The sequence below is a fragment of the Scyliorhinus torazame genome, chromosome 12 (assembly GCF_047496885.1).
Source record: "Scyliorhinus torazame isolate Kashiwa2021f chromosome 12, sScyTor2.1, whole genome shotgun sequence".
Lineage (NCBI taxonomy): Eukaryota > Metazoa > Chordata > Chondrichthyes > Carcharhiniformes > Scyliorhinidae > Scyliorhinus > Scyliorhinus torazame.
This window is the reverse complement of record NC_092718.1, coordinates 22,316,907-22,326,493: the sequence shown is the minus strand read 5'-3', so window position 1 is coordinate 22,326,493 and position 9,587 is coordinate 22,316,907. Positions and strand designations below refer to the sequence as shown.

General features: G+C 45.8%; 1 long non-coding RNA gene across 1 annotated transcript in view; it reads right to left on the bottom strand.

Annotated features, from left to right (window-relative positions):
* Positions 1-3,215: 3,215 nt before the first annotated feature.
* Positions 3,216-9,587, bottom strand: part of LOC140387431 (uncharacterized) — a 76,140-nt gene continuing 69,768 nt past the window's right edge. Inside the window, exon 4 of the long non-coding RNA XR_011933862.1 lies at positions 3,216-3,915. This is a non-coding gene — a long non-coding RNA (uncharacterized lncRNA). The remainder of the gene's footprint in view (positions 3,916-9,587) is intronic.

The window sequence follows — 9,587 nt, the reverse complement described above, 5'->3', positions numbered from 1 at the left end:
ATATTAAGAAAGAAAGAAATGGTAAAAGACAGTTAAAATGAAATGGGATGAAAACAAATGGGTCGAGGTGGGGTAGAGCTGATCATCTGAAGTTGTTGAATTCGATGTTCAGGCCTGAAGGCTGTAGCCTGCCTAACTGGAAGATGAGATGTTGTTTCTCCAGTTTGCGTTGAGATTCACTGGAACATTGCAGCAGGCCGAGAACAGACATGTGGGCATGGGAGCAGGGTCTTTTGTTAAAATGGCAAGCAACAGGAAGGTCAGGGTCCTGAATGCGCACAGACCGAAGATGCTCAGCAAAGCGATCACCCAGTCTGCGTTTAGTCTCTCCGATATAGAGGAGTCCACAACGTAGATATGTCTACGTTGGATTATCCCAAGGCTCAGGATCGAAGGCGTGTGCCCGAGAGACCTCACAGTTTGCCGTTTAGTACTGATCCACACAAACGTGGACCAGGTGTAACGGCACCTGTGGGATCTCCCAGGACACTGGACGCCCCCAGGTGGCCAGGGTCCGGACAGGGTGGTACCCTGACATTGTTGCTGTCACCTGGGCAACCTGGCAGTGCCACTCGGGCACCCTGGCAGTGCCACCTGGGTATTGCTAGAGTGCCAGGCCAGCAGTGCCCTGGCGCCAGGTTGCTTGGGCCCGGGGGTGCCCTGCCCTTATGAGGTGGGTTGAGGGAGCTTTGAGGACCCCCTAAGAAGTAAATTGGGGCATTGGGGGAGTCCGGAAGCCATGGTGGGAGATTGAGAGTTCTGGGTGGCATTTAGAAGTGATGCCCCAATCTCTTCCTGTACTGGCGAGCTTATTGAATGTAAGTGAGGCCTTGGTGGGGTGTTCCTCACAGAAGCCCAAATAAAAACAAAGTGCTGTTTGATAGCAGGGTTGTTCTCAACGCTGCAGGTGCCCAAGGGTTCAAATCCCAGCAAAGCATGTGCTGGAATTTAACTTCAGTTAATAAACCTGGAATATAAAACTAGTCTCAATAATAGTCATCTTTAAACTATCATCAATTGTCATTTAAAAAAAAATTAAACTCAGTTTCACTAATGTCCTTTAGGGAAGGAAATCTGCCACCCTTACCCGGTCTGGCCTACATGTGACTCCAGATCCACAGCAATGTGGTTGACTCTTAACTACCCTCTGAAATGGCCCAGTAACCCACTTAGTTCAAGGGTAATTAAGGATGGGCCATAATGCGGGCCTTGCCATTGACTCTCACAACGCAAGTTTTTTTAAAAATGAGTTGTGTAGCTCAGATCTGGAGTTTGAAAATGGAGAATTGGTCAGTGAGAGAAAGGTTTAAGATGAATGTTGCGACCGAACAATACAAAGTAAGTGGGCTAGAAGAATTAACATTTCACCAGCTCATGATGCTATGAAGAGGTTCAGACAGCACATTCACCCATCATTGGTGATACCCCATTCAAGCGCACTGGTTTTTCGATTCATATATGAGGCATTAACCGGTTATCAATCACATTTACTGTTTGTGGGACCTTGTTGTGTAAATTGACTGCCATATTTTGTGATATTAAAAACAATGGCTGTGCTTCAGTGGTATTTCCAATGGGACAACTGGACAATATGGAAAGTATTATATAAATGCCAGTCTTTCTTAATGATCAAAACTGTTCATATTTCCGTATAAAGCAGATCTCCCGCCCCATCATTACAATTGCCAAATCCGGACGGAGGCTGGGAATTTCTGCCTTCCTCATCCCACGGGGTGGGTTTTCTGCTGTTGGAAGCAGGTCACCATTGGCCATTGGGGTCCCCAGGGCCCAGCCGATGGGCCACGGAAAGTGTCATCCTTTTCAGCGAGACCGGAAGATTCCGATGGTGCCGACCGGAGTAACCGGGGAGCCAGAAAATCCCGGCTAGAGTCGTTAATCTCAGAAGCTGAAAAATAAATATTTCACAGAACCCAGATTCCCTAGAGTTGACTTAGATGATTTTTTTCCCTGACATATATCGCTTTGCATTTGTCAAACTTGCAACAGAACCGTGAGCCCTCGCATGTCAATGTGAAAAATCATCTTGCAGGGCTGCTGTTCTTTCAAATGATAATCGTTTGCATTGGGCTCAATTCCAGTTCGACGTGGCACCCAGATAGAATTATGTTGCCGCTTCTCACTCTCTCCGCCCTCCCTTTATTCAAGATTCTTGACACCATTTCTGACTCTAGTTCTTCCCCAAGACCTGGACAGAGTGAAACTCCTCAACTCCTCTGTTCTCTCTCCTGTGCCATGCAGGCTTTCAATACCCAAGCCTGGTGTCACTCAATCGAGGTGGAATTTATTAATGATCTCCCCCAAGGAGAGTTTGGAGACGGGGGGTGTTTAATCGTGTGGTGGGGAAGCCACCAGTTTTCCACGTCTGCCTCGACTAAATCCAAGGCGGGGGTGGGGGGAGGTTCATGACCTGCCACCATTTGAGGCCCGTAAGTGGGCAAGTAATTGAAGGATCTCATCTACTGCCGCTGGTATTGAACCAATGTGTTTGCTTGTTGGTTCCTGGGGAGGGTGTTCCTCAGTGCTGGGTGGGATGAGGCATCAGGAAGTGGGAAGGCCCACTGACAGCCACAATGCTACCTTTGCCTCTGACCCTGCCCTCTCCAATGACCCCCAAACCACAACCCCGACCTGCTCTGACTCACCTGAGGCCTGGTTCCCATGGTGATCCTTTGCCTCTGGTGGACGCTTTTCCAGCAGCTATCATGGGTCCCCTGGCAGTGCTAATGGCGTTGCACAGCTGGCAGCTCTCAGTGGGCAGGATTTCCATTCCCAGTGTCCTTGACTGCAAGGGAGGCACAATGTTGACTGCTGAACCTGCCTGACTGGTGCTTAATACGGCAGGCCTTTCCCTCCCAGCTATTGGACAAGACTCTTGTTGCCTGAATTCAATTAACTAATAGATAGAATTTACATCCTACACACCCCCTATTCTTTCCCTACTTATTAATGTCCTGCACTGTGACAGCCATGGCTCATTCAGTAGCTCCCTTGCCTAGAAGCTGGTGGGTTCTCGGCCCAATACAAAAACTGTAATCCGGGCGAAAGCTCCAGTGCGGTACTGATGGAATGCTGCACTCAGGAAGTGCTGTATTTTGGAAAAGATATTAAACTGAGGCTCCATCTGCCCTATCAGGTGGATATAAAAGGACCCATGCCATTATTTCAAAGAGCAGGGAGTTATTCCCAATGTTCTGAACAATATTTATTCTTCAGCCAACTTCACAAAAAAAAAATTTGTGGGAGCTTGCTGTGCACAAATTAGTTATCACGTTTACTAACTTACAACAGCAATTCATAGGTTGCAAAGTATTTTGGGGGCATCCTGAAATCAGGAAAGGTGTTACAGAAATGCAAGTCTCGCTTTGCCTTTGCTGGAATTCTCATCAACAAATTTTCTGTCAACATCTCCGAGCAGAATTCTCCCAAGTGGGTCTAACTCCTGTGGTGGGGGCGGGGCATGAGGAATATTTCCACTGCAGAGGCCAATAGGAAAGTATGCCATTTCTTCCAGCCCCCGACCTCATTAATTATGCAGCCGGAGAGTTTAGAGGCGGATTCCGTGGTGGGGCGGGTTTGATTGCACGCGTCACGCCATCATATCTGGGTGTCATATTTAACAGGCACACAATGTCACTGAACCACCGCTGAAGAAAGAAGATGGACCTCTTGAAGAAGAAGACGGATCTCCTGGAACACTCTGAGGCTGCAAGTTGACCTCCTCGATGAAGCTGAAAGTTCCACCCGATGGATGCTCCCCTGACCCGCTGCTGTGGCATTTCACGAACCTGGGTCACTGGCAGCCTCGATCCCAAACTCCAGAGGCAGCCCCAGGCATTCTTCAGGTAAGAAACAAAAACAGAAAATACTGGCCAATCTCAGCAGGTCTGACAGCATCTGTGGAGAGAGAAGGGAGCTAACGTTTCGAGACTGGGTGATTCTTTATCAAAGATGGAGAGAACTGGAAATACAATGCAATTTATACTGTTGTGAGTTGGAGGGGTGGGGGGGGGGAGCATGGAACAGTGGGGCTGGATAGAGTGCCAGCGATAGGTGGAGATTGACAAAGATGTTGTGGACAAAAGGACAAAGGGAATGTGAATGGTGGTGACAATGACTAAGAAGAAGAGGGCTGATAGTGGTACATTAAGAGATCAGAATGTGTTAATGGCAGAATAGAGGTAAGCGGTGTGTCAAAGGACAACTTGGAACTGGGAACAGATGGCCCCAGTGGGGTTGGGTGGGATGGAGGGAAAGGGAGACAATGGTGAGGGAAAAACGGGTCAGTGGGAGAAATGAAAATATATTGATAGAAATAAAAATGGGGTGAAGGTGGAGGAGAGAGTTCACAGTCTGAAGTTGTTGAACTCAAAATCCGGAAGGCTGCAGTATGCCTAATTGGAAGATGAGGTGCTGTTCCTCTAGTTTGCTCTGGGCTTCACTGGAACATTGCAGCAGGACAAGGACGGACATGTGGATATGAGAGCAGGCCGGTGAGTTGAAATGGCAAGTAACAGGAAGGTTTGGATCCTACTTGTGGACGGAGCAAAGATGTTCTGCAAAGTGGTCACCCAGCACTTCAGTAAATCCACATAGCTTCTCAATGAGTTGAGGATTTCGGTCTCAACCATCAACTTACGTAGTGAATTCCAGACACCCACCACCCTCTGGTGAAAAAGTTGTTCCTCATGTTCCCTCTAATCCTTCTGCCAATCACCTAAAATGTATGTCCCATAGTAATTGATCACTCAGTTTGCGGAAACAAGTCTTCCCTGTCTACTCTGTCTAGGCCCCTCATAATTGTGTACACTGCAATTAAGTCACCCTCTAACCTTCTCTGTTTTAGGGAAAAAGACCTAGCCTATCCAATCTCTCCTCTTGCTGCAATTTTCAAGGTCAGACAACATTCTTGTAAATCTCCTCTGCACTCTCTCCAGAGCAATGGTGTCCTTCTGTAATGTGGTGACCAGAACATAGAACATAGAACATAGAAAATACAGCACAGAACAGGCCCTTCGGCCCACGATGTTGTGCCGAACCTTTGTCCTAGATTAATCATAGATTATCATTGAATTTACAGTGCAGAACTGTACACAATTCCAGCTGTGGCCTAACCACCATTTTATATAGTTCCATCATTACATCCCTGCTTTGGTATCCAATGCCCAGTAAGGGAAAGAATTCCATATGCTTTCCTGACCACCTTGTCCACCTGTCCTGCCATCTTCATGGACCTTTGGAGATGCACTTGAAGATCACTCACTTCTTCAACCCCTGTCAATATCCTCCCGTTTATTGGGTATTCCCTTGGTTTGTTTGCAAACCCCCCCCCCCCCCCCCCCACCTACCACCGCCACCAAGGCATCATCTCACACTTTTCCAGGGTGAATTCCATTTGCCATTTCTCTGCCCACCAGACCAAAGCATTGAAACTCTGGCGTCAACAGCTACCTTCTTCACTATCAATTGCACAACCAATTTTTCCCAATTATGCCATTCACATTTAAGCCTAAATCCTTAATATATACAATAAACAGCAAGAGCCCCAAGACTGAGCCATGTGGACCACCACTGTTTTCCCTTTGCAAAAACATCAGTTGACCATTCCCCTTTGATTCCTGTCACTGAGCCAATTTTCGATCCAACCAGCCAGTTGTGTCCCATGAGATCTCACTTTTCTGACCAGTCTGCCATATGGGACCTTGTCAAATGCCTTACTGAAATCCATGTTGACAACAGCCACTGCACTTCCCTCATCATTCCTCCTTGTTACTTCCTCAAAAAACTCTCTTAAGTTAGTAAGACCCAATCTTCCCCTAACAAAACCATGTTGGCTATCCCTGATCAATCCGTACCCTTCTAAGTGACAATTTATCCTGTCTCGCTGAATTGTTTCCAATAATTTGCCCACAATTGAAGTCAGACTGACTGGCCTATAGATTTATGGTCTGTCCCTCGCACCCTTTTAAAATAATGATTTGCTCTTATAGCCGCAGTATTTATATGGCTAGTCCAGTCCAGTTTCTGGTCAATGGTAGCCCCTAGGATGTTGACATTGATGATAATGCCACTGATGTCAAGGAGGGATGGTCAGATTATCTTTGTTGGAGATGGTTCTTTACCTGGCACTTGTGTGGCACAAATGTTACTTGCTATTCATCAACCTAAACCTGAATGTTGACAAAGTCTTGCTGCTCATGGACATGGACGACTTTGGTATCTGACGAGTTGGGAATGGTGCTGAACATCATTCAGTCAATAGTAAACATGCCCACTTCCAGTGTTGAGGTCAGAGGCCGTAGAGGGAAGGTCATTAATTTTTTTAATTATTCATTCCTGGAATGTGGGCATCACTCGCATGGTCACCATCTCTTCCCCATTCCTAATGGTCCTTGAAAGCAGTTAAGAGTCAACCACATTGCCATGGGTCTGGAATCACATGTAGGCCAGCTATGGATGGCAGATTTCCTTCCCTAAAGAACATTAGTGAACCAGATGGGCTTTTAAAACAATTGCTGAATGTTTTCATGCTTACCATTACTGAGACAAGCTTTATAATCCACTTTTACGAATTGAGTTTACATTCCACCAGCTACCGTTGTGAGATTGGAACCCATGTCCCACAGAGCATTCGCCTCGCCTCTGGACTCTCGTCCAATGACAATAATCAAACTGTTTCCCCCAAGATGAAGCAGCTGATGATGGTTGGGCCAGGGACACCACCCCGAGGAACTTGATCTGCAACAATAACCTAGGACTTATGTTTATACATAAGCAGCAGTGTTTCCGACATTACAAACAGTGACCACACTTCAGATGTAATTCATTGGCTAGAGACAATTTTGGAGTTCCTGAGGTTGTGGCAGGTGAAATGCAAATCTATCTTGCTTTACTCCTTATCATATTGAAACCAAATAGGGTTAGGGTTAGTAGTAATACCCCTTACAGGACCCACAGGGTGGGTATGATTATCTTCCCCATGCTCCTTGTAGAGGATGAGCTCTCCGCTAGGGGTGGGGTATGTTGTTAATCACTAATAAGAGGTCGGCCAGTAAGGGGAGATCTACCCAATTCCATACATATCGTTCTTGTAAATGAACTTTGTTCCTTATTTTACTCAGCGTGGATTCCCTGTCCTTATTAAAGTTGGCCTAATTTGGTGTGAAGGGCTTTGCTCCCATTTCCTCCAAGATGTACGCTTATTGGAGCCAGTTTCAAAAAGGTCTGAAAATGAAAGCTTTACAGTTTTTACACTCAGACACATCAGCTAATGTTTGTAGCTGGTCATGTGAGAGTACCTTTAAGAAATGGGTGTTTATAAATGGGTGTGTATATACATATCTGTAGTGAGAGTACCTTTAAGAAATGGGTGTTTATTACTGCAGTGATGTCAGAGAGTGGGTGGAGCTGGGCTGTCTGTCAGCTTTTTACTTTCGTTTTAGGCTGTTTGCTGCAGGGTGTGTTTTAGTTTCGTTTTCAGAGCTGGATAGCTGCAGTCACAGCCACAAGGTGTATGAATCTCTCTCTGTAATCTAAAGACTGTAAATCGATCCTGGTGATTTAAAACTAATAACAGTAGTGACTTTAACCTGATGTGCTTCTGGTAAAAGGTGTTTTAAGTTGTATGGATGTTAAAAGGAAAGCTTAAAGGATTACTTAGTGTTGTATTCTTTGGGGGTTGTATTGGAATTAATGGTTGCTAAGATGTTCACTGTATGTTTTAAAAAGGTTAACTTGAGTTCATAGAATAAACATTGTTTTGCTTTAAAAAATACTTTTCCATTTCTGCTGTACCACACCTGTAGAGTGGGCCGTGTGCTCCCCATACCACAATCTATTAAAAGTTGCGGGTCAGGTGAACTCCATGATACACTTTGGGGTTCTCTAAACCCTAGCCCATAATAAGCCCCACAGGCCTGTACTTGTAGGAGGAGCTCCACAGACAGCACATGGGAACTGCTTCTTGTCTGTCCATCTATTTCTACTACAGGTTCCATTCTCCCAATGACTGATTGCAAAATCCCGTTTTCAAGGGCGACTCCATCAGTCCCAGTGCAAGCTGGTTTTGATTACTTCCTGAAGCATAGCTATTGGAGGAAGACCTCAGGGCTTGAATTTCCTTCAAGCTGCTGCCACTCCACCAATGAGGGAGATAGAGAACCTAGTGGAGTGGTGCAATGACAACAATCTATCCCTCAATGCCAGCAAAACTAAAGAGCTGGTCATTGACTTCAGGAAGCAAAGTACTGTCTGCACCCCTGTCTGCATCAACAGGGCCGAGGTGAAGATGGTTAACAGTTTCAAATTCCGAGGGGTGCACATCACCAAAAATCTGCCCTGGTCCACCCACGTCGATGCTACCACCAAGAAAGCACAACAGCGCATATACTCCCGCAGGAAACTAAGGAAATTCAGCATGTCCATATTGACTCTTACCAACTTTTACAGTTGCACCATAGAAAGCATCCTATCTGGCCTGCATCACAGCCTGGTATGGTAACTGCTTGGCCCAAGACGCCAAGAAACTTCAGAGAGTCGTGAACACAGCCCAGTCCATCACACAAACCTGCCTCCCATCCATTGACTCCATCTACACCTCCCGCTGCCTGTGGAAAGCGGGCAGCATAATCAAAGACCCCTCCCACCCGGCTTACTCACTCTTCCAACTTCTTCCATCGGGCAGGAAATACAAAAGTCTCAGAACACGCACACAAAAGTCTGAGAACACGCACGAATGTTAATGTATTAAATTGTGTACCTTGTGTTGCCCTATTATGTATTTTCTTTTCATGTACTTAATGACCTGTTGAGCTGCTCACAGAAAAATACTTTTCACTGTACCTCGGTACACCATTCCCCTTTGGGCCAGGGGCTGGTTTAGCACAGGGCTAAATCGCTGGCTTTGAAAGCAGACCAAGGCAGGCCAGCAGCACGGTTCAATTCCCGTAGCAGCCTCCCGAACAGGCGCCGGAATGTGGCGATTAGGGGCTTTTCACAGTAACTTCATTTGAAGTCTACTTGTGACAATAAGTGATTTTCATTTCATTTCATTTCACATGACAATAAACAAATCCAAATCCAAAATGTTAGGGTCATCCATCATTATGTCAAAATTATGTTGTCTGTGGATTGGGCATGTAGATCAGTAGTTAGCGGTGTTCAGTGAGTTAAAGCATCTTGAGTTTGGGAAACAAAGAGTTAATGGGGTCTCGCATTGAAGTGATACCACTGGTCACCCGAGTAACAGATTTAGATGTGGGCAGTGATTGGTTAGACATTGATGCGTCATTGAAAGCATTGGACTGGCACAGGGGCAGATACGAACGTTCAGTTGCTTAAATGGTGCAATGCAGTCAAATGTTGAGAACAGCAAAGTCACCTGAATGGAATTTGTCTGCATCAAGTACCTCATGGTAATGCAAGACGTTTTCTTTGAGCTTGAGGGCTGGCACTCGTGGGCCAGAATCTGAGCGGATAGAACTTTGGGTAAAGATCAGTATTTGTGGGGAAATAGTTTCTGTAAAATACTGATTTTAGCATATATGCCAGTAAACTAAGGGTTAATATAT